The sequence below is a fragment of the Delphinus delphis genome, chromosome 12 (genome assembly GCF_949987515.2).
Source record: "Delphinus delphis chromosome 12, mDelDel1.2, whole genome shotgun sequence".
Taxonomy (NCBI): Eukaryota; Metazoa; Chordata; class Mammalia; order Artiodactyla; family Delphinidae; genus Delphinus; species Delphinus delphis.
The window spans coordinates 37676444-37699347 of NC_082694.2; the positions used below are offsets into that span (position 1 = coordinate 37676444).

At 37.6% G+C, this 22904-nt stretch overlaps 1 protein-coding gene across 7 annotated transcripts in view; it reads right to left on the reverse strand.

Annotated features, from left to right (window-relative positions):
* EHBP1 (EH domain binding protein 1) overlaps positions 1–22904 on the reverse strand; it is a 491141-nt gene that overhangs the window by 346861 nt on the left and 121376 nt on the right. For 3 of the 7 annotated variants that reach the window (XM_060026507.1, XM_060026506.1, XM_060026515.1), the window contains one exon: positions 4203–4268. The exons of the other annotated variants lie outside the window; for them this stretch is intronic. The gene's annotated coding sequence lies outside the window, so the exon portion shown is untranslated. The remainder of the gene's footprint in view (positions 1–4202; positions 4269–22904) is intronic. 7 annotated transcript variants of the gene reach the window in all.

A 22904-nucleotide genomic window follows, 5' to 3' on the forward strand; every position in this document is an offset into this window, starting at 1 on the left:
TACATAAAAGGTATAGTCCCTGTTCGCAAACAGTTTTCAGAAACAGATGTTCAGCATGCATGCAAGAAAGTAAAACAAATTACTTCACCTCTCTGAGTTCTAGCTTCTTATTCTGTCAAACAAATAATCATGCTTACCTTTCTGGGATGTTGAGGAGATGGAAGATATGTACGTAAAGTGCCTGACACATAGTAAACAGTCAATAAATGGTAATTAATAATGTATACCATTGTGTTTGGTAGCAAACAAAGTCAAAAATAAGTAATAAACAGTAAAAAAAAAAAAAAATAGTCCTTCAAGAATAACATGGGCAATACTTAGTTGCTACCAAACATCACTACCTCAAGGAATAATGAATCTCAAAAGAAACTGCTTTTAACATTATTCATCTCCCATTAACTCAGTGATTACCAAGAGTGGAACACCAATAACTTACGTAGACTCATAATTTTATAATAATTACTAAGAATTCATTTATCCCCAATTCCCATGACAACCTTCCATGCCATATATAATCTGAGATCTTTTGACATTCTAGAAGATAACTTTTTCTTAAGGTTCCCATTTCCCCTACCTACCAGTAAGTACATCCCACTGACCCTCCCCCTTCCAAAGGGGAATTTCCCACTGTGCTTCTGCCCCTTTCTAACCCCCTGTTTACTCAGGTCTTGATTTATTATCTCCTTCCATCCCAGGCTTAATCTGCATGTAATAGACCTGTAGATGCAAGTTACTTTAATTGTCCTGTCCATTTGCCCCAGGTGTTGACTGCAAAATTTTATAGATATTTTACTTAACAGAAGATTCAACATTTAAAATAATTTCTATTTTGCCTTTAGGTATCATCAAGCTTACAGTGAAGATAGAATACAAAAAGTAAGAAAAAAAAAGGAAAATGCCACCCCAAAACTTCAAATCTTCTCTGCCATGACAGTTTTGAAATGGTAGAAATTATTTTCAGTGAAGCAGCTTTGCCAGTCACTGTTTCAGAAACCCCCCAAATAGAGATTCTAGTCTATTAAGTGCACCCACAGGCTTGAATTATTATCATTCCCGATGATAAAATTCTTATCCCTGGATTTTACAGTTTTTGCAGTAAAAATTGTCAGAGGTATTATTGCAGCAACTTATCTGTGCCTTAGTCATAGTAATAAGATTTACTTGCAACAACAGCACTGCAGATTTTTGCATTGTGTTTTCCAGTTACCATAGCAGCTATACAATACACAACAATATTACTGCAATTTTTAACTGCTAATGAAATTATTTCTTTTAAACCCATAGCAAACAAACTTATTCTGACAATCCTATATAGCAATTTTTATATCCTTAGAAAAACTCACTGGAACAGGCTAATACTTCTGAAATATTAACTGAGGTTTTTGTAGTAGTTGTCTTTCTAGGTATTTCTTTTTATCCTATGGCCTTTCTCCTCCTATACCCCACCCAAAGACACCCTCAGCATCGTACCCACCCTCAAGTAGGCTGGTTTTCACTCATTGTTTCAGGAAAGCAGTATAACAGAATGCAGAGAAACAGGGAATTTTTCCTTGTTTTTGAGTTTCAGAACCCTAGTCCTTTAGGGTGTAATGAAACGGATCCAGTTAGAGACCTGTACTGTTCAATACGATAACCTCTAGCCATATGTGACTACTGAACACTTGAAATGTGGCTAGTTCACATTGAGATGTGTTGTCAGTATAAAATATACACAAATTTCAAAGACTATATAAAAATGAAGGGAATATATCTTATTTAAAAGTTTTATATTGATTGCCTGTTGAAATGATAATATTTTAAATGTACTGAATCAAAAAAGACATTAAAATTAATTTTAACTGTTACTTTACTCTTTTAATGTGGCTACTGGAAAAATTTTAATTACACATGTGGCTTGCCTTATTTTCCTGTTGGACAGTGCTGGTATAGACAATAGTAAAACTTCCTTTCACAGAGATAAGAAATGGATTTCCTGGACTGAAAGGGGAAGAAGAAGTTGGGTGGAAAGTAATGAGAGGCCAGACGCTGATGGGTCCCAGAGAACAGGACTCACTGCCGTATTCTCACTCTATTCTGGCAGAAGCCTTGGAGAAAGGCAACTGAAATGGCAGGATCTATCTATGGGATCTGAAAGCCGAGAGAGATAATTTCCATTCATTTTTCTTTGTTAGAGCCCCAGAGAGGTGGCAAGACCCTAAAGATAAGAAAAACCTGGGCCGTGTATCTAGTCCACCCAAGACCAGTTCAATAGAAGTTTCTGTGATAAAGGAAATGTTCTATATTTGGCTGTGCAATACAGTAGCCTCTAGCTCCTGGGGCTATTAAGCACTTGAAATGTGGCTAGCATAACTGAGGAACTGGAGTTTTAATATTATTTAGTTTTAATTAATTTAAATAGCTGCATGTAGCTGGTAGCTACCATAAAGGACAATGAAAGCTTACATAGTACCATGGAGGTTCTGGAAACCCAACATGATGATCCCCAGACACCCAAAAGGGTGCAGAGGCAGAGGAAGCCAGCAGGCCTCAAGGGACCTTGCTGACAGACCAAGATCAACCCAGCAGCAGTCTGTGGGACCAGCTGCAACTGAGGAAGGATACAGACTGGAAATCTTAGGAGAGCCAGCATGGTAGAGGAGGAGCAAAGATTAAATGTTCCCATCCTCTTCCTCTGACATGCTAATCCTATGGAAGTCTCCTCAATATAGATGCAATCCCTGCCAAATTGACTGTGATTAAGTGTCTGCCACCCCTTGTGAAATCAGCGCTTGAAATAGAAATTGGGTTGAGTTATGGAAAAATGAAATTATGTTTCTTGCAAACCTGAATTTTTTTAGATTGAGATTTGTACCTGTTATATAACTGAAAGTAATAATTCTAACAAAGTATTCAATACTTAGAAACATATGTTTATTCTCTGAAAAGGGAGCCCTGGGCACAACAGTGAGAGGCCCGCGTACTGCAAAAAAAAAAAAAAAAAAGGGAGCTCTGTTTTTCTCTATCATTATAGGACCCAAGCTCTTTGGTTGACATGAAAGCTTAGAAAAGCTGCATCAGAAAACCATCTTTCAACTAAAAACAGTATCCTTTTGTGAAATTGTTTCTGTTCCAGCTACCCATGAATGAATCTTTGCAGTTAGCCGTAATGAACCTTTGCACATTGAACCTGAGGTGGCACTAACTCTAGGACCTCGATTATGTTCTAAACACCCAATTTTGTCCAGCCCACAACGTCTAGGAAAGGCCAACCTGGACCTGGTTGGTGGAGACACAGGAGCATCCTTGACTGCCTTGAAATTCAAATAGAGACAGAAACAAGTCTACAGACACCATCCATAGGTAATTCAGTAGGCCTGACTCGGGCTGTTTATATGGAGCAACATATGAACCATTAGAAGGCTCAGAAATCTTCTTCAAGAATATATTATAAGTGATGATGATATTCAAAATGTAGATACTCAAAATGTTAGCAACAACACAGCACAGACATCAATCAGCTAGAGTGGATGACAGCCATGAACCATCAGTCCAGCTATCCTATTGTGAACCAGCTAAATATCAGCTCTGACTCCAGAGTACCTTTGCTGGTCTGTACCATCCTCTCGGTCTGACTCTTCAGATTACTCAAGATAATTTCATGATGGTAAAGTCCCAGCCCAGAAATGCTGTATATGCCAAGGTAAATGCAGTTACAGAGATAATTTACACTTTGCCAATAAGTTGACCATTACTGGGATTATTGCAGAAAAGATTTGAATTGGAATTAGGAGCCCTTTCTGAGAAAGTCTTTGCTAAATATAATAAATTTACCTCCTATAAAATCAGTAGGGATCTTTGACCAAGGTTTATTGGTCATTTCCCATTAAATGTTAAGAGGCTTTAATGAATTTTAAAGAGTGGACTGACCTCTGCTTCTTTTTATGTGTTTTCAATATTTGGAATAAATTCCGAGTAACCAAATATAGCACGCAGCCAGTGTTTTCCTCTGAATAATTCCTGGATGACTATATTTAGTATGAACAAGATAATATAATTAAAATCTTCTGAAATAATTAGGCTAGATAGGAAAGGCAAAGAAAAAGCAGTAGGAATTCACAATCTTGGAGGGCACTGAATACCCACCATTTGGTGTTGAATTAAAGCATTTCCATCTCAAACAGTGCAAAAAGCAGCAAGCTGAAATCAGGCAGATCCCCACTTACCAGGGCACTGGACGTGGGCCAAGGGAAAGTAGCCCTGTTGCAGAAGCTTGTCCTAGATGAGTAGAGCTGGAAAATAAACCCAACTTTCAGAGGGCAGGATTAACTCATGCATAGTTTGGGCAATCTGCTGGGCAGGGCAAAATGGAGAAAAATTCCAGGGCAAGGGCAGTAACATGGGAGCCAAAGAGAGCTGCAACATCATTCCAGATCTCGCTTTTTACAGTAAATCAACCAATTAGTGACTGGGCTTACAGAGAGTAGAACATGGCCTGCTAAGTAAAGAGGACTTTGTGAGAGCTGCTGGATATTTCTCCATATTTTGTTGCAACTTTTGGGTGATATTTTTAAATATTCCCAATAGTGAATCATTGATATCTTTCTCCAAGGAAATAAAGTCAACTGTCGAGCAACAGTTAAGTTTTTGTGCTATCGTTCAGTCTTCTAAAGAAATCCTGATATCCTCAACATTAAAAACCATGATATTTTATCCCTGAAGTGACAAATTTAGTTCTACTGTAGATATTGAATATAATGCTAAGCTACACTGGTTGAGAAATAATTATCTGGCATTATCAGCGTCCCACTTCTTATTTCAAAAACTAATGCAAGCACCTTTCCCCTGATAACCAGTATGATTCAGTGTAAAAAAGGAGAGTGTTGCACATGTGCATCTTTCTTTACACAACACATGCTGAAAATATGTATACTTAGAGGTCATAACTTGATCACATTTAAAATATTCACTCTTTCCTTGAACAACCCAAGCAAAAGCAGGAGGTCTGTTGTTGACTGCTTATCCTCTTTTATTCTTGTAATAACACACTTTGTAGCTAGTCACGAAGCTACCTTCTGCATGCCTCTTCCCCAGGCTACATCACAATTTACAAAATAATAATTACTAAAATCCTGCAGTTAGTTCTCAGTGATAAATAGAGTAAACTTGTTGAGTACTTCTTCATACTTGTCATGCTGGTAAATGAAACCACTACAGTGCATGCATGATATTAACTGCTCGTCAACATTATATGCTATGGATATTTGCAATGCCCAGGGATGATATTTGGTCAAACAATTTTGTCAATAGTTCATTCTGCTTTCTCTTATTAAAATCTTAATAATTTTCAGCTGATTTTGCAACAATGTAACATGTACCTACTTTTGCTACAAGAGTAAAACTTTGAGAGTTTCGTGATTTTGATTTTCTTTGATGATAGTTTTAGTTAAAAATCCATTCATTTATTAACAAGTAATTTATTAACTTATAATATTCTAAGTAATATTTATTAGCTAATTTTTTAATAAGTGAATGACTACTAAGCTCAAAGCATTGTGCTAAGTATTGGGACTACAACACATCAAAAGAGAAAATCTCTGCCCTCAAGGAGCTCACATTCCTCATCAGTTAGAAACTATTATTTAGTGTTTACTATAGAAAATCTCAATTGATGAGAGGTGACTGTGTGTTGTTTAACAATAGCACAAAAGCTAATTAAGAAATGTGTTATAAAATACAATGGACTGGGGAGTAATATTAATAGATTGCTCCCTTAGTGAAATGAAATTTTTGGATATTTATTGTTGTACTTCCAATTTACACCTTTATTTCTTTGTGGCTACTTGTGCAAAGTCACAAATAGACTTTGTCACAGCCCGTACAGATTTATAATCTGTAGTTGCACTGTACAATTATAAAAATCCTGTTTACAATTTGTATTTTTAAAATTTGAATTGTAGTATTTATATTACTATTTTATCATTATTTTTATGCTTCATTGCAGCACTTCAGAGATATTGATCCATTTTTTTTAATGATGGATATAAGGCAACACTCTTTTAACTGTAAAAATGCAAAATTAACACATGGCAAAATTCAAATTATTGTCTGAGAGAGGTTATCTGAAATCTGTTAAATGTTAGCCAGAACAATCTGATCCATGCATTCCTTGGAGCTCACATGGAACTTTTAAGAATGAAATGGTTATTAAGAATGTGATAGGATTTTAAGAAACACACACCCATCCCATTTGATTTCCCTCTTGACTCCTTAAAAATTAAAAAAAATAACAATAATAAAAGCTTATTTTCACTTCCCTTATTCAGAAATATTTTAGCTCTATTCCTATTTTCAGAGGTAAAATAATTAAAAGTTGGTTTTTATCTTGTATGTGTTCTATGATTTTTAAAAATGTAAAAATAGATATATAAGAGAATGAAGACTCAAATAGAATGCACCAGTATATGTTGGGGTGTAAAGATTATGAGTGATATCATTTTCTTTTTTAAATTCTCCTTTAATGTTTTTAGATTGATTTTTACAATAAAATAATGATTAAAATTGCATAACTGAGGTCTTAGATTGAAAATATTGTATAAATTGTTATGTACTCTTTAAAATGTTCTCTCACCACCTAAAAGCTGCCATCTATAGTTTCTGCTTACAGATCATACCTAATTGATAAAAATAAAAACTTTTCCCAGAATAAATCCATTCCTAGTACATCTAACACATTCTGATTCTGGATCTATTTTGCCTATCTACACACTTCAGTCTGGAAGTGAATGAAGACTCTTCTTTCACAAAATGTTCTATTCCTATGAATGTGTTCTGTATTTTATATCATGAAAAAGGGATAGTTTTCATTGGCACTTTTTATGGGCTTGAATCACTTTATTCAGCTTTAGAACCATGAATTGCATGGTCCTGCTGGATATTTTCCCCATGACCCTCTAATTTGAGGCTCATGTTTGACTCCCTTCTTGTTATCACATTCTGTATGGAGGATTCTGTTCTCTGCTTCAGTGTCAAGTCAGGTGCCTCAAATAAGCAAATATTTACCAAGTGCCTACCATGGACGAGAAAGTGTTGACTTTAAAAAAAAAACTATACATTTTTAAAATGTGTAAAAATTTTACATTTAAAAAATCTGTAAGTCACAGAGACCTCAAGAAATTTAAACATATTTCAGAGGGAAAAATGTAAGCTCTAACAAACGTAACAGCTTGTAAAATATTCAAATAACAGTTTAAGACAAAATTCAAAGAGATATAAGAAATCCATTATTGTCTTATATTCTGAAGAGACTCAAGCCAGTTGTGGCAAAGCATGAACTGGGTTCCTGTTGCAGCTCCATCACTTACTAATTGGGTCATTCTAGGAACTCACATAACCTCTGGATGGAGAGGGGAAAGTGTATATAGATATAGATAAAGATATGATATACAGATATAGATATAGATACAGATGTATCTTCAAGTCAAGCCATGCAGACACAATTCTGGGAAAACTGGTAGAAGTAGAGTGATTAGGAAAGAGAAGCAATTCCCTCTTGGGTTGGTAGCTATAATGATAAATATTCTGCTGCCAGTGATCTCCACTAGAGCAGGCCCACCTGAAAAAGGAGGAAGCCAAGAAATGAAGCAGAGAAAGAGCTGCTTGATTTGCCTCATCTGTAAAATGAGAAATGGGAAACTAATACTTTGCTACCAGGAGGTAAAGTTTAGAAGAGATAAGCTCTTAAGACCCTTTGCAGCTCTAATTCTGTGATCTTAAAAATACCTGCCTTGGGCTTTCCTGGTGGGGCAGTGGTTGAGAATCCACCTGCCAATGCAGGGGACACAGGTTCGAGCCCTGGTCCAGGAGGATCCCACATGCCGCGGAGCAACTAAGCCCGTGCGCCACAACTACTGAGCTTGTGCTGTAGAGCCTGTGCTCTGCAACACGAGAAGCCACCGCAATGAGAAGCCTGCACACCCGCAACGAAGAGTAGCCCCTGCCCTCCGCAGCTAGAGAAAGCCCGTGCACAGCAATGAAGACCCAATGCAGCCAAAGATAAATAAATTAAATAAATTAACTTTTAAAAAAAGGAAAAAGAAGAAAAATGCCTGCCTTTAACAAAGGGATACATGTATGCAAAATCAAAAAGAGGCACTTAGTATTTCTCAATAGTTTTTTCATTACAATAATCTAGTTTTTGCTGTCTTAAGAAGGTTGGGCTATTTTTTTTTCCCAGTTGAGGCTACTTTTGATTATTTTTGTCTATTAATTTTCTGATTGACCAAAAGTTGAAAGTTTATAGTCACAATTCCCATAGTGAACATGAAGGCAGCCCAGTGTCTGTTAAGAACATGAAAGATACTGTTCCTAAATGTACCTATTCCTAATTCGATTGTTTATACCTAGTCCTAAAGGGGAGAGTAATCGTAAGTAAATTTTTGGTCATTTAAAAAATTATTTATGATAAATTATAAACAAAAGTATTGATAGAACATGTTACTCTTTCTAGAGTATATTGCTTGTAACTTCAGTGGCAGTCCAAAAGCTCAATCTCTTCCAGGATGAATTGCTAAGGTTTTTTGAACCCTCTTTAGACAGAGACACCCATGATTCACAATGATTACTTGAATATGCTGTGAAGATTAAGAGTACAAAACAACCATATACAAAAATTAACACAAAATGGATCATCAACCTAAATGTTAACAGCTAAAACTATGAAACTTATAGCAGAAAATAAGAGTAAATTTTGTGACCTTGGACTTAGCAATGGTTTTTTAGATATGATCATAAAAGCATGAACAACAAAGAAAAATAAACTGTGCTTTATCAAAATTAAAAACTATCTTTGTACTTCAAAGATATCAGAAAAGTGTATGACAGCCAACAGATGGGAGAAAATATTTGCAAATCACATACCTGATAAGGGGCTTCTATCTCAAATATATAAAGAACTATCACAACTCAACAATAGACAAATAATCCAATTTTTAAATTGGCAAAGGACTAAAACAGACATTTCTCCAAAGAAGATATACAAATGTCTAATAATCTTATGAAAAATGCTCAACATCATTTACCATCAGGGAAATGGAAATCAGAACCATACTGAGTTACCACTTCACACCCACTAAAATGGCTTAAAATCAAAGACAGACAGTAACAAATTCAAGCCCATTGCTGGTGGGAGGGTAAAAAGGAATAACTTTGGAAAAGAGTTTGGCAGTTCCTCAAAGTGTTAAACATAGAGTTACTATATAACTCAGCAATTCCACTCCTAGGTGTGTGTGTGTGTCTATATATATAGAGAGAGAGACACACACACATTTCTGTTGGGTATAAACAGAAATATAAACATATGTCCACACAAAAACTTGTACATGAGTATTTATAGCAGTATTATTCATAATAGCCAGAAAGTAGAAAGAACCCAAATACCATCAGCTGATGAATGGATAACAAAATGTAGATATCCATACAATGGAACACTATTCAGCTATAAACGTAACGAAATACTGATACAAGATACAACATGAATGAACCTTGAAAACAAGCTAAGTGAAAGAGGGTAGTCACAAAAGACCACGTATCGTATGATTCCATTTATATGAAACATCCATAGTAGGCAAATTCATAGAGAGAGAAAGTAGATTACTGGTTGCAAGGGGGTTAGACAGAAACTCCATATCCAGAAATATGGGGTTAAACTCCACATAATGGGTGTGGAGTTTCTATGGGGTGATGAATATGCTCTAAAATTAGTTAGTGGCAATAGTTGCACAGCTTCGTAAATCTAAAAAAACGTTGACTTGTACACGTTAAAAGAATTACAAAAAATGTGACATTTATGGTATGTGATATAAAGCAGATATTAAGAAAAATAAAAGAATTTTGAAACACACCACTGACCAAAGGCACTTGCCATTTATACTATTTTGCAGTCACATTTAACCAAAAGTCACAAGGCAACTGAATATACTGGACAGCTCAGCAAAATGTAACATTCTAACACAGAAATTTAAAATGTGAAAGTGCTCTACACTTGGAGTTAGGAGATGTGGGTTCTAGTTTTTCCTTAACCCCAACCCAAGTTTGGAGGCAAAGATTGCTAATTACTGTGAATACTAATTTTCCTTTTCTTCTCCAGCAGTAAGAACCTCGGATTTTTGCTGAGACATTTTCACTCAGCTGAAGACCTGCCAGCCTCTTTTGCAGCTAAATGTTGCTATGTGTTGATGTTTGGCTAAGTCTTATGTGTAAATTTCAAGAAGTCTCCTCAAAGGGAGGGAATGTGCCTTTCCTTGTCCCTCTATCCTGTTGCCGGAATATAGATGGGTTGGCTAGAGCTCTAGCAGCTATCTTGGACCATGAGGATGAGGGATGGCAAAGTGGCAAGCTGGAAGAAGCCTGGGTCCCCCACAAATGTGTAGAACCACTACATTTACCCTGAAGTGCCTACCACCAGACATCTTTTATATAAAACAGAAATAATCATATAAACCACAGTTACTTTTTTCTGTCACATGTAATAGTTCATAATCCTAACTAATACACTGTGTTTATGAAGAGTAAAGAGGAAAAGGCCCTTTAGATTAGTTTGGAGAGGAGGAGTCTGCTCTTAAAAAAAAAAGAAAGAAAAGTTAAAGCCCTCTTTCTGGATGGAACACTTTCTAAATTAACCTGAGAGCACACAAGGACTCTTGATCTTCCAAAAGTTTGCCGACAATGGCAAAAATACCTAGAACTGTACAAATCTGTTTGTCATCACTGCACCTGCCTCCTCTCCCTGGCATTTTCGTATCAGCTGAGATCAGCCAGAAAATCCCAAACACTGTGGGTTTCAAATTTGATTACTTTGTAGGGAAAGGGTAGAATCTTTCCTTTGAAATAGGTTTCCAGTGGTATTCTAATTTCTTTTTCGGTCTACTCCAGTTTGCTAACCTTGACTAAATATATATCGTTACTTAAGCATGTGATTGAAGGGCATAAGGACAGCCCCTGGTGGGTGATAAAAATTAGAACGGGTCAGCAGTCATTCACAATCTTATTCAATAATTATTTTGAATTATTCAATTCAAAAGCCCAATTTTTAAAACTCATGCAGAACTATATTCAATATCTTATAATAACCTATAAAGGGAAAGAATCAGAAAAAAATATATGTATAACTGAATCACATTGCTATACACCTGAAACTAAAACAATATTGTAAATCAACTATCCTTCGATTTAAAAAAAAAAACTCATGCACTCCATCATTCCCAGGTGGGCTTTTTAAACTACTCCAAGAGAGGGACCCAGAGACTCCATTCTCTAAGTGCTATGTAACTTTTAACCAGACTGCTTTTGCAATTTCCTAGATTACTAAAATATGTCACAGTCCATCTACCTTTGGGCAGATCTCCCTAAAACTTCAACTATTATTGACAATAAAGATCTGATTAAAAAGCAGATTTATCACAATTTATTGTAAGTCGAGAAATATATATATATATATATATATTTTTTTTTTTTTTTTTTTTTTTTTTTTTGGCTGCATTGGGTCTCTGTTTCTGCGCGGGAGCTTTTTCTAGTTGGGGCAAGAAGGGGCTACTCTTCGTTGTGGTTTCTCATTGTGGTGGCTTCTCTTGTTGTGGAGCACAGGCTCTAAGTATGCAGGCTTCAGTAGTTGCAGCATGTGGGCTCAGTAGTTGCGGCACGCAAGCTCTAGGGTGCGCGGGCTTCAGTAGTTGTGACATGTGGGCTCAGTAGTTGTGGCTCGCGGGCTCTAGAGCACAGGCTCAGTAGTTGTGGGACATGGGCTTAGTTGCTTCACGGCATGTGGGATCTTCCTGGACCAGGGATTGAAGCAGTGTCCCCTGCAGTGGCAGGTGGATTCTTAACAACTGCGCCACCAAGGAAGTCCAGTTCAGAAACTTTTAAAACAACACCCATGCAGATTCTGCCATACGAAGAAATACTAAATACTAGAGAATCCTGATAAATGGCTTTGCTTTTTACTTCCTAAAATTACAAAATCTATTGCCTTTTCAGTAATAACAATAAATGTGTATATTTTATCATTCATGCATAAAGGACTAACACTCACTTTAAATACGAGAACAAATATGCAATAAAATTGTTTCTCTGGGGAAAAGGTCAGGATTTTATATTAATGTAACCATAATATAGCTAGAAGATTTGGGAAACAGAGTCTTAAAATTTAACAAAATTTTTTTATTCATTTTTATTGGAGTATGGTTGATTTACAATGTTGTATTAGTTTCTGCCATACAGCAAAACGAGTCAGTTATATGTATATGTCTATCCACTCCTTTTTAGATTCTTTTTCCATATAGGTCATTACAGAGTATTGAGTAGAGTACCCTGTGCTCTACAGTCGGTCCCAATTAGTTATCTATTTTATATATAGTAGTGTGTGTATGCCAATCCCAATCTTCCAATTTATCCCTCCCTCCCTTTCCCCCCAGTAACCATAAGTTTATTTTCTACATCTGTGACTCTATTTCTGTTTTGTAAATAAGTTCATTTGTATCATTAAAAAAATTTTTTTTTCAATATCAGCAGATTTTGTTTCAGGAAGATGGGTATATAAATAGAGATTCTGAACCAGCCTACCTTTGTTTTTCACTTCTATCACACTTGACTTTTTCTCTATTGAATTTAATCTTACTGAAATTTCTTATTTCCACAGCTCACTGATTGAGGCTTCTATGTTTTAATCAGTAAAACTGACTTGAGTTCTATTACAATTAAGGCTCCTTTTTGATAAAAAAGACTACAGATATTGAGAGTTCTTTTTAAATTATTAAATAGTTTTGCTGGCTTAGTGACTATTAAAAAATAACAGGTTTCAAGTGATTCATACACACAGTTCTGGGACTCCTGAGTATGGATGGATAAAATGGGATGCATACAACCTTACACAGGGTTGTGTGAAAACGGCCTTCTCAATAATTGTAACAGTGCCCTCCATGAATTAAAGCCAGGGTAGTCATTCTGAAACTAGATCCAGTCCTGTATCACTCCTCTACCAAAAACGGGGATTAATGCACAATTTCCAGGTTGTTAAGAAGATGATAAAAATGATCTGATTTTGATTTGCCCGTTTCAAAAGTGGTTTCGTATGCTTTCTCTATGATTAAGGCTAGGAGGGAGGAAAGGTGAAGTGTTGAAGAAAGGAAAATAAATTGTCTGACACATGGCAAGTACTCAGTAGATGCTGGTTTCTGTCCTTTCTGTCCCTTCTGAGGGGAGAATATAGTAACTTTGTTGATTAAATTGACAAAGTGTAAGGGAGGAGATGGTGCCGACGGCTCATGCTATCTGAAATTTCCCACTTATACATCCATAATAAATCACTCTCTTCAGTAATTATCTCTCACACAAAACATCAGCACTGGAAAGACGTAATTCATTTAAAAAACTCTGCTACTAGATATATTACTTCACTGCTTTTGCGAGGATGAAGTTCTAATGAGAAAGAACGTTGAGGAATCTTTCCCAGAGTCTACTTCTCTATGAAAGTTCCTCTCTTCTTTCAAAAGTAGTTCCGTCTAATATTCTGTGTACTTATTCGTGCTGGTAAAGAAATCCTCTATCAGTTCTCTTCCTTTGGATAGTTCAGCAGGGATTACTTTGAGACTGAGTCACTCTTGCTATCTTTCCTTGAATCTCCTCGACCCCAAATTTTATAAAGATACACTCACTCTTGTCTCCTTGATCTTTCCATGGCTGGTCTGTGTCAAATTTCTGGAGCCCTTGAGGAGTATCTTTAAAGGAATATCTTTTTTCTTTGTATTGGAATGCTTACAAACAGTTTCATAGAACATAGCTGGCTTCTTGTATTTAGGTTGGCACATTAATCCATTAAAAAAAAAGCAGGGGAGTTCAATGAGAAATTAATATGCCATGTTACAAGTATATTTTTATCAAATGTAGGTAAGAATACCAGAAAATTAGGCAAATAATAAGTGGTTACTTAGAATTCCTAAACAGTTTATACTTCTACACAGAGGGGAAGCCCATACATTGCAGCCCACCCATACCTCACCTGAGAACCTCAGGAACTTTGCTCATACAACTGGGATATCCAACTGGGATTTCATATGTCCATTTTGTACTACTGGAAGACTGCACATTGGTCAACAGAGAGATGGGCCCAAGGCAAAACAGTTAGTTTATTATTTCTGATTTTTTAACCAAGAAAGATTTTCCCGCTCCCTCCATCAACAGGTGGATTGTCTAAGGATTTGAAGAAAGGCAGTATTTAAATAAAAGGTTTACTTACATTTTGAAAAGTGAAGAGGGAGTGATCATAGAAAGACAGGGTTTAGAACTGGAAATAACCCGAGAGAAAATTCAATTCAAACCCCCTTCTTAAGAATAAAGAAAAAGAGACTAAGTAATCGTTTGTCTGCTTAGTTCAAAACAGCTAGAAGGCAAGAGGCCACAGGGAATAGTAGTTAAGAGCATGGTCTTTGTGGTTGACAGTGTGGATTTGAATCCAGATCTTCTAGGAACTGTTTGAATGGTTTCCTCATATAAAAAGTAGGAATAACAGGACCTGTCTTCCAGAGTTATTGTGAAGAGTAAATGATATGACTTATTGATACATAAAGTGCCTAGAGCCTAGAACAGTTGCTGGTCCTCAGTAAGTGCCTGGCAAATGTTATTGTCAGTGCAGGAACCCAAACCAGAATCTTTTGACTCCAACTCTTGTACACTGCATTGCACTATTAACACAGCAGGCCAAAAGGATTCAAATGTTTACTTAAAATATGGGATTCCAAATGAAATAAATTGTGTGCAACCTCATATAATGTTTTTAAAACATTTACTAATCATTCATGCAAGCAATAATACCCAGTCCTTTTCAGATGAAATTAAACGTTCCACTTTTCTCAGTGATTTAGCTGTTTTCAGATACACACAGCTCAGTACAAAGAGATGACCCAAGGGACTTTTTATCTGCAATGCAGAGAGCAAGATGGAGACAATTTACATCCGAACTTGCCGCTAGCTCCATATGGCATGTATTCATCATTTAGTGAGTTCAGCGCCCTTCAGAGCTTCAGTGATCAGGACAGAAATTGCCCACTTGTTTATGCCTGGCTGGACTGAAAATATAGGGAGAGGAAGAGGTGAAGCAAAACACCACTCCCTGCAAGAGTTGGTTCTGGATTTAGGAGTCCAGGGTTAATGCTGACTTATCCAGGAATAGTAGCCTCTGTCCTAAAGAGTAGGCAAAATGCAGATGACCTGAGGTGTATTATTTAGGGGTTGCAATCATGCATGTTATTCCTGTCTGTTCCACAAAGGACTTGACTGCAGTTAAATGTAGGGCTATCTTCCTTCTGTTCAGTACAAAGCCTCACTCACACTGGGCAAGTGGGCATTTGCAGCAACATGTGATAACTTGGTTTGTATCAGCAACAGGAGAAGTTGCTCTCAAAGGTTGAATTAGGAACTAACCAGCCCCTTTCCCGTGCCCCTCCTTCAGTGAGTGGGAACAGAGAGAGAAGTACTGTATTCCCTATTGAGAGTAAATTAACAAAAGGTTCCCATTGGAAAGTCAAAGAATCAGTCCCTTTATACAAAAGGAATTTTGATTTTCCTCCAGTTTTTCACTTCAAACGATATAGAAATCTTTCAAGATAGAAGAATATGGTCTTTTATCCTTCAGTTATCATAATGGTCTCAGTGATAGGAAAGAAGTGTACACCGACAGTCAGTATTCTGAAGTGTACACCGCCCGCCCCCCCATTATAGTATTAAGTATTTATTTAGCTCTAGAATTTGAACCCTGGAGCAAAATATAACTTCTGGAATATTAAGAAGGATTATGGACTCTTATGGGTTGAATTGTGTCCCCACCCCTTTAAATCCTTATGTTAAAGTCCTAACCCCCAGTACCTCAGGATGTGACCTTATTTGGAATTAGGGTCATTGCAGAGGTTGTCTAGATGAAGTCCTTAGAGTGGACCCTAATCCAATATTACTGGTGTCCTTATAAAAAGGGGAAATCTGCACACAGGGAGAACACCATGTCAAGATGAAGGCACAGATCAGGGTGATGCATCTATAAGCCAAGAACAACAAAGATTGCTGGCAAACCACCAGAAGCTAGGGGAGAGGCGTGGAACAGATTCTTCCTCAATTCAACACTGTCTACACAACACTCTTGGACTTGTAGCCTCCAAAACTCTGAGGTGATTAATTTCCTTTATTTAAGCCACTTAGTTTGTGAAACTTTGTTATGGCAGCCCTAGCACACTAGTATATGGAATTTCTTTTCTTCTCTTTCTTTCTTTTCTTTCTTTTTCTTTCTTTCTTTCTCTCTCTCTCTCTCTCTCCCCCTTCCTTCCTTCTTTCCTTCCTTTCTTTCTTCCTTCCTTCCCTCCCTCCTCTCTCTCTCTTACTCTCTCTCTCTCTCTCTCTCTCTCTCCCCCTCTCTATCTCTTTCCCTCCCTCCCCCCCACTTCCTTCTTTCCTTCATTTTCTGGTGGAATTTATGGAAAAAAAGAGACTGGAAGATAGGAACATTTTTCTTTTTAGCCATTGATGGACTTTAATGCTTTCTGTAGCATTAAGAAATACAAATACTTGTTAAAAGGCATATCCATACCTAATTGTGACTAAAGTTTGGTAATAGTGGGCAAAAAGGGCCACCCCAAGGGAGGCCAGTGCCTTCTCTGTGTGCTCAAAATCAAATCAATGGCTCCTAAAACTCAATGGCTCATTACAGGCCCTTAGAGAACTCCAGTCTTTACATTTCTCCTACTGTGATTTTTTCATTCCTTGACCAAAGAACCCATTTTTCAACTTGCTAAATAGCTTTACTTTGTCCAGACCTATCCACCCACCTCCAAAATGCAGCAGAAGCAACATTCTAATACTACTTTTCCTTCCTTCCCAAGGAGTAATTCCACTTGCCCACCCACTACCCCCATCCAGAAAGGAGTCTAACCCAGGTTTTAACTAATTGTCCCCTCTCTTTTCTATCCACTGTCACATGAAAAATGAGTCTCCAGGACTATCCTTGGCAATTGCACTCTTCTAGGGCAATGACACAGATTGAACTCTATCAGTGATACAGCATCAAGGTCACTGACACTTGCATCTGAACATCTATGCACATGCACATACCCTCCCAGAGTTGCTCTTTGTTCCCCAAGATGACACTATTAGATAATAAGTTCCAACATGTGTGCACTTGTGCCTGATAAGGCCACTCTGAGATCTTCTTGTGGGATCTTCTTGTGCCAAGTGTGCCCAACACCTGTTCTTGGAATAAAGACCATCCAGACCCCAGAACTACTTGTTGCTCTTAAAGGAGCTGCATCACCCATGATGCGTTTGAAGCTTTTGTTCATAAAATGGCAAAGTCTGTACCTCTAGCTTCCTTTATAGCTTGCAGTAGTGTCCTAGCCATCTGTGATGTTACCACATTGCTTGAAGCAGTTCTAGGCAAATGGGTATCTGTCATGTTTGCCTGCCCATCATTCATTCCTCCCCCTTCCCTTGTTTTCCCACTTTCTACCTTTGTGATTTAGATGCTGACCTTCTTTACCCACCCCTATGTCTCTACTATTAGTGAAAGGAAGTACACATGACCTAAGCCAAGCCAATGAAACTCAATTCGGGGCCTTGTGCTGAAACTGCTGGGAAAGAGGTACTGTCTCTATTTGACTTGGAGTCTAAAGAATATAAGCCTGGAGTTTCTAGGGGCCACTAGGTGAAGGGACTCTCCATAGTGGCTGTATCAATTTACATTCCCACCAACAGTGCAAGAGGGTTCCCTTTTCTATACACCCTCTCCAACATTTGCTGTTTGTAGATTTTCTGATGATGCCCATTCTAACTGGTGTGAGGTGATACAATAGTTCTACTCTTTTAAGCACAATAGGGTTGGTTATAAATGGCCTGTCAACATTTTTAGCAAAGCCAGATTTTCTACAAATAAATTTGTCAGACTTCAAAGCAAAACTGTCAAGAACATAGAATTGTGCTATCGCAAGTCACCCTTAGCAGTTACTTAGACCACTGCCTCATTTCAGTCATGCAATCTTACGTGTATTCAGGTTTTTAAATACTTCATAAAGTATTTTCATACACATTATTGTATTTGATATTTGCTTTCTCTCTGGGAAGAAAGCTGGGCAATGTGTTATTCTCCCCACTTTGCAGATGAGGTGCAACGACTTCCAGAGGTTAGGTTATCACTGGTTAGCGGTAGAGGTAGGACTAAAGTCCCACGACTCTTTACTTTCAGACTAATGTTTTGTTTTCGCTATAACCATTGTCCTTTGTCACCAAATAGCCTCACATTCCCCCTAGGTAGCACTACTGCATGAACAGCTCTCTGAAAGGGTTCAAGTTTAACACCTTTCCCCTGTCAACTGCCATCCAGTGGTCCACACCTGGAAGAACCCAGATCTTCTGACTACTAGAGTCCAGTGACCTCTCATTAAACTCCAGTGCTTCACTCCCCTTCCTCCTGTTTTTTGCACAACCAGTTCTGAAATCAGCAAACACAAGGCAGTGTTGAAAGCAATAACAATTTTTAAGTGCCCACCTCCCCTTCTTCTCCATCCCTACCCCACAAATATGCCAATGGGAATCAGAGCTTTCATTTGCCAAATGTTGCAAGAAAGGGTAAGATTAATTTTAAGTCACAAGCTAATAGTGAGTAATGATGGAGAAGGAAAATGAAACTCAATCTGAAGCGTTCTCCAGGTAGAACCTGAGGCTTTCCCCCCTCTCCCTTTCACCTTTGCCTTGAGTGTAATTCACTTATCTTCAGATTCAATAACTTGAGGACAGAGGGAGTATGGAGCAGGGTGAGGGCTGCAAGTGAAGCCAGGGAGCACTAAAAGTGAGAAGGGAGGAACTCTGCACTCTTATGGGCAGCACATTGTGCTAGGCAGTGTTTACAGGAGTAAATGTCCAGCTAGGAACAGAACTTTCCTTTCCTATCTGATGATCTCTCCTTAAGCCAACAAAAGTGTTCATAAAGAAGACACAAGACTCAAAGATGCTTTCGTTTAAGATTCTACTTTGGTTGATAGAAACCAAAGATAAGGAGGAGTGAACAAATCCCTAAACCTGTGGGGAGAAAAATTTCCACAAATTATTTTACCTGAATTTGGGTGAGGGCCGTGGAAGGGGGTAATTTTGGTGGTGGGGATGTGTGGATTAATCATCTCAGTGTGCTCTTGACAAATGCTCAGATGAAGCATGCCCTGTCATCTTGCTTCTTGGTCTGCCAAGGCTAAAATACAGCCCAGAACTCAGCTGAGCTGTGTTTTTAGCTCCAGACCTCTAGAAATTGGGCACAGCACACTTCGTTGGTGATGGTTTTGGATTTAACCTTGAAATCAAGTTGTTATATAATTTAACGATTCAAATCCCTGTGTATCCTAGTGGCCAATATTTTGTTTTTTAAAAAAAAATATTTATGTCAATACGACTTTGTCTTTGTACTAAGATTCTCTGTCTTAAGTCTTTTATTACTGTTGAGAAATTTGAAAAAACTTTAAAAAAATATTTTCAATAGGGAAGAGGCATGAGATTTTTCTAAGACCCTTGCTTCAGGTACTAGCTATATACTAGAACCTTAGGACAAGAGACTCGAAGGTTGAGAGAGCCGATTGGGGTTTGGTGGGGTGGAGGAAGACATAAAACAGATGGAAAATAAAAATAATCCAAAGGAAAAATGTGAATGCTAGACTAACTAAACTGATTATTAAAGGAATGACAACTGCCCAAAATTTATTAGGTACAGGTACCAGCGATGTAAAATTTGCAGGGGATAAGGAAAAGCCTCTTGACCTAATTTCAGATTATCATCTTGGCTTTCTTGGGGATGTTATGGTATTGTCAAGCTTCTCATACTTTTACATGGGTTGTAAAAACAGCAGAACCAGTCAAGAGGCCTCTGGGTTCCTGAACTGACTGGTAGGTGTGATATTGATATTATCAATTTTCCATTATTTGGGGATCAATTAAACTGGTTTGAATTGTTGTGGGAGGTCCAATAAAAGAGGGACACCCTTTGCTTCAGACTACGCTGATAAAATACAGAGCATATGCTTGGGGTCAGAAGATGAGGCTTGGAGCCCAGGCTGTCCCTTACTGACTCAAGCTACCTTGAATGAGTCTTTTAGCCTCTCTACGGCTCAGAGTTCTCTGTATTAAAACGAGTCTAATAATAATGATTATTTTGGAAATCAAATAATCTAATATATACGAATGCAGTTATGAACTCTAAAGTACTAGTTAGTATTTTTATTATTTTCTAATGCTGGCCCTAGGTTACGAATCAAAAGGGGAAACAAAATAACAAACCCTACTCTGTCTTCGGGGGAAAAAAAAAAGATGGATGTGAATATTGCTTTTACTAGATTTCCCCCTTCTTACTTCATTTGGATCTTTGAAAAGCTGCATTCATCTGCTATTATGGCTTTACCCTCTAAGCCTTCTGTATTTGATGTCTTTAGACCTTATACTCAGGTTAAGAACTGAGAAGAGGGACTTCCCTGGTGGCACAGTGGTTAAGAATCCGCCTGCCCATGTAGGCGACACGGGTTCGAGCCCTAGTCCAGGAAGATCTCACATGCCGTGGAGCAACAAAGCCCCTGCACCACAACTGCTGAGCCTGCACCCTAGAGCCCACAAGCCACAACTATTGAGCCCACGAGCTGCAACTACTGAAGCCCGCGTGCCTAGAGCCTGTGCTCCACAACAAGAGAAACCACCACAATGAGAAGCCCGCACACCACAACGAAGAGTAGCCCCCACTCGCCGCAACTAGAGAAAGCCCGTGCACAGCAAGAAAGACCCAATGCAGCCAAATATAAATAAATAAATAAATAAATAAATTTTTAAGAAAAGAACTGAGAAGAAACATAACTTAGAGCAAGTTATGGAACTTGACCATAGCCCTTGGGAATTTAAATTCCACTGACTACAGGTGGGACCATGTTTTCTTTCTGTTTCTCGGGGTTTTTTTTATTTTTTAAAGCAATGTGGTTTCTGCGTCTTCTTCTAGCACTACAATGGCTTAGGCTTTTGTGGAAAAAACAAAACAAAACAATGGATCTAGAAAATAAAAATAATGGATCTCGTACAATTTGACAACCCCCACATAGGAATTTCCCAACCACAGAGTCCTGTAGGATCACTGCAGGCGTGCCAGAGACATGGGCTAACCCACAGCTTTACTCATACCAAATAAACACTCACTCGGTCGCCCAGGGAAAAATCAAATAAAGGTAACCATTGACACTACCATTGCCATTTTTGCACGTGCATTCTTGACAGGAATATGGCAACCCAGCAAAATGTCTCTGTGAAATAGCACAATGTCAACTCATCTCTCTCCATAGTTACTAGGCAAGAAACCAAGGTGAATGAATAACTTTTAGGAGCCAAACTAAGTATTTTTTTTACATCTGTATCTTCAATGATATATTACTATTTACTAAAGTTTACTTGAAGGCAATTATCACTTTATGAAATGGGACACATACAATGATTAATGATGGTGTGAAGCTTATAATAAAGTTTTCATGAAATTACATTACAGGATAGTTTAGAACTACTTTTTGAAGAGGGTAGGACTATTTTGGCCTGCTTCATTTAAGGAGCTTTGGATTCTTAATAACCAGATGATTTTTCTCTTGCCTGAATTGAAACCCAAAGATTCTCAGGATAAGAAGACATCTCTCCATGGGTTCTTCCTTCTAGATGGCTTTTTGCAGTATTGGAAGGTTTTTCTTGGGGACATTTCAAGAAATAGAAGAAAGACTTTATTTTGTACCTAAGGTCTTTTCTTCCCATGTTCTGACTTTGTCAAAATGGAAGCACATTATTGGACTCTTCTCTATGTTTCAAGGTTATTTCAATATCATTTCAATATCCGTAGGATACTCACCCATCTTCTCTGGTTGGGAGCAGGAAGTGGCCACCTTCAGTATATCCATGAAAAAAGCAATACCCCAGGACTTCCTAGAGTATCTCAAGAGCCATAACTTGCACATGTGGGTATTTTTTTTAAGTTTTACTTTTTTATTGATGTATAGTTGATTTGTAATGTTATACAAGTTTTGGGTGATTCACAATTTTTAAAGGTTATGCTCCATTTATAGTTATTATAAAATATTAGCTATGTTCCCTGTGTTGCACAATATATCCCTGTAGCTTATTTATTTTATACACAGTAGTTTATACCTCTTAATCCAATGCCTGTATCTTGCCCCTCCCCTCTCCCCACTGGTAACCACTAGTCTGTTCTCTATATCTGTGAGTCTGCTTCTGTTTTGTTATATTCACTAGTTAGTTTTATTTTTTAGATTCCACATATAAGCGATAACATACAGTATTTGTCTCTCTCTGTCTGACATATTTAACTAAGCGTAATACCCTTTGAGTCCATCCATGTTGCAAATGGCAAAATTTCATTCTTTTTTACAGCTGAGTAGTATTCCATTGTGTGTGTGTGTGTGTGTGTGTGTGTGTGTGTGTGTATATATATATATATATATATATACACCACATCTTCTTTATCCATTCAGCTGTTAGTGGACACTTAGGCTGCTTCCATATCCTGGCTATTGTAAATAATGCTGCATGAACATTGGGGTGCATGTATCTTTTCAAATTACTGTTTTCTTTTTCTTCTGATATATACCCAGGAGTAGAATTGCTGGGTCATATGGTAGTTTTATTTTTAATTTTTTGAGAAATCGCCATACTGTTTTCCACAATTGCTTCACCAATTTACATTCCCACCAACATTGTACAAGGGTCCCCTTTTTCCCATATTCTTGACAACATTTGTTATTTGTGGTCTTTTTTATGATAGCCATTCTGACAGGTGTGAGGTGATATCTCATTGTGGTTTTGATTTGCATTTCTCTGTTGAC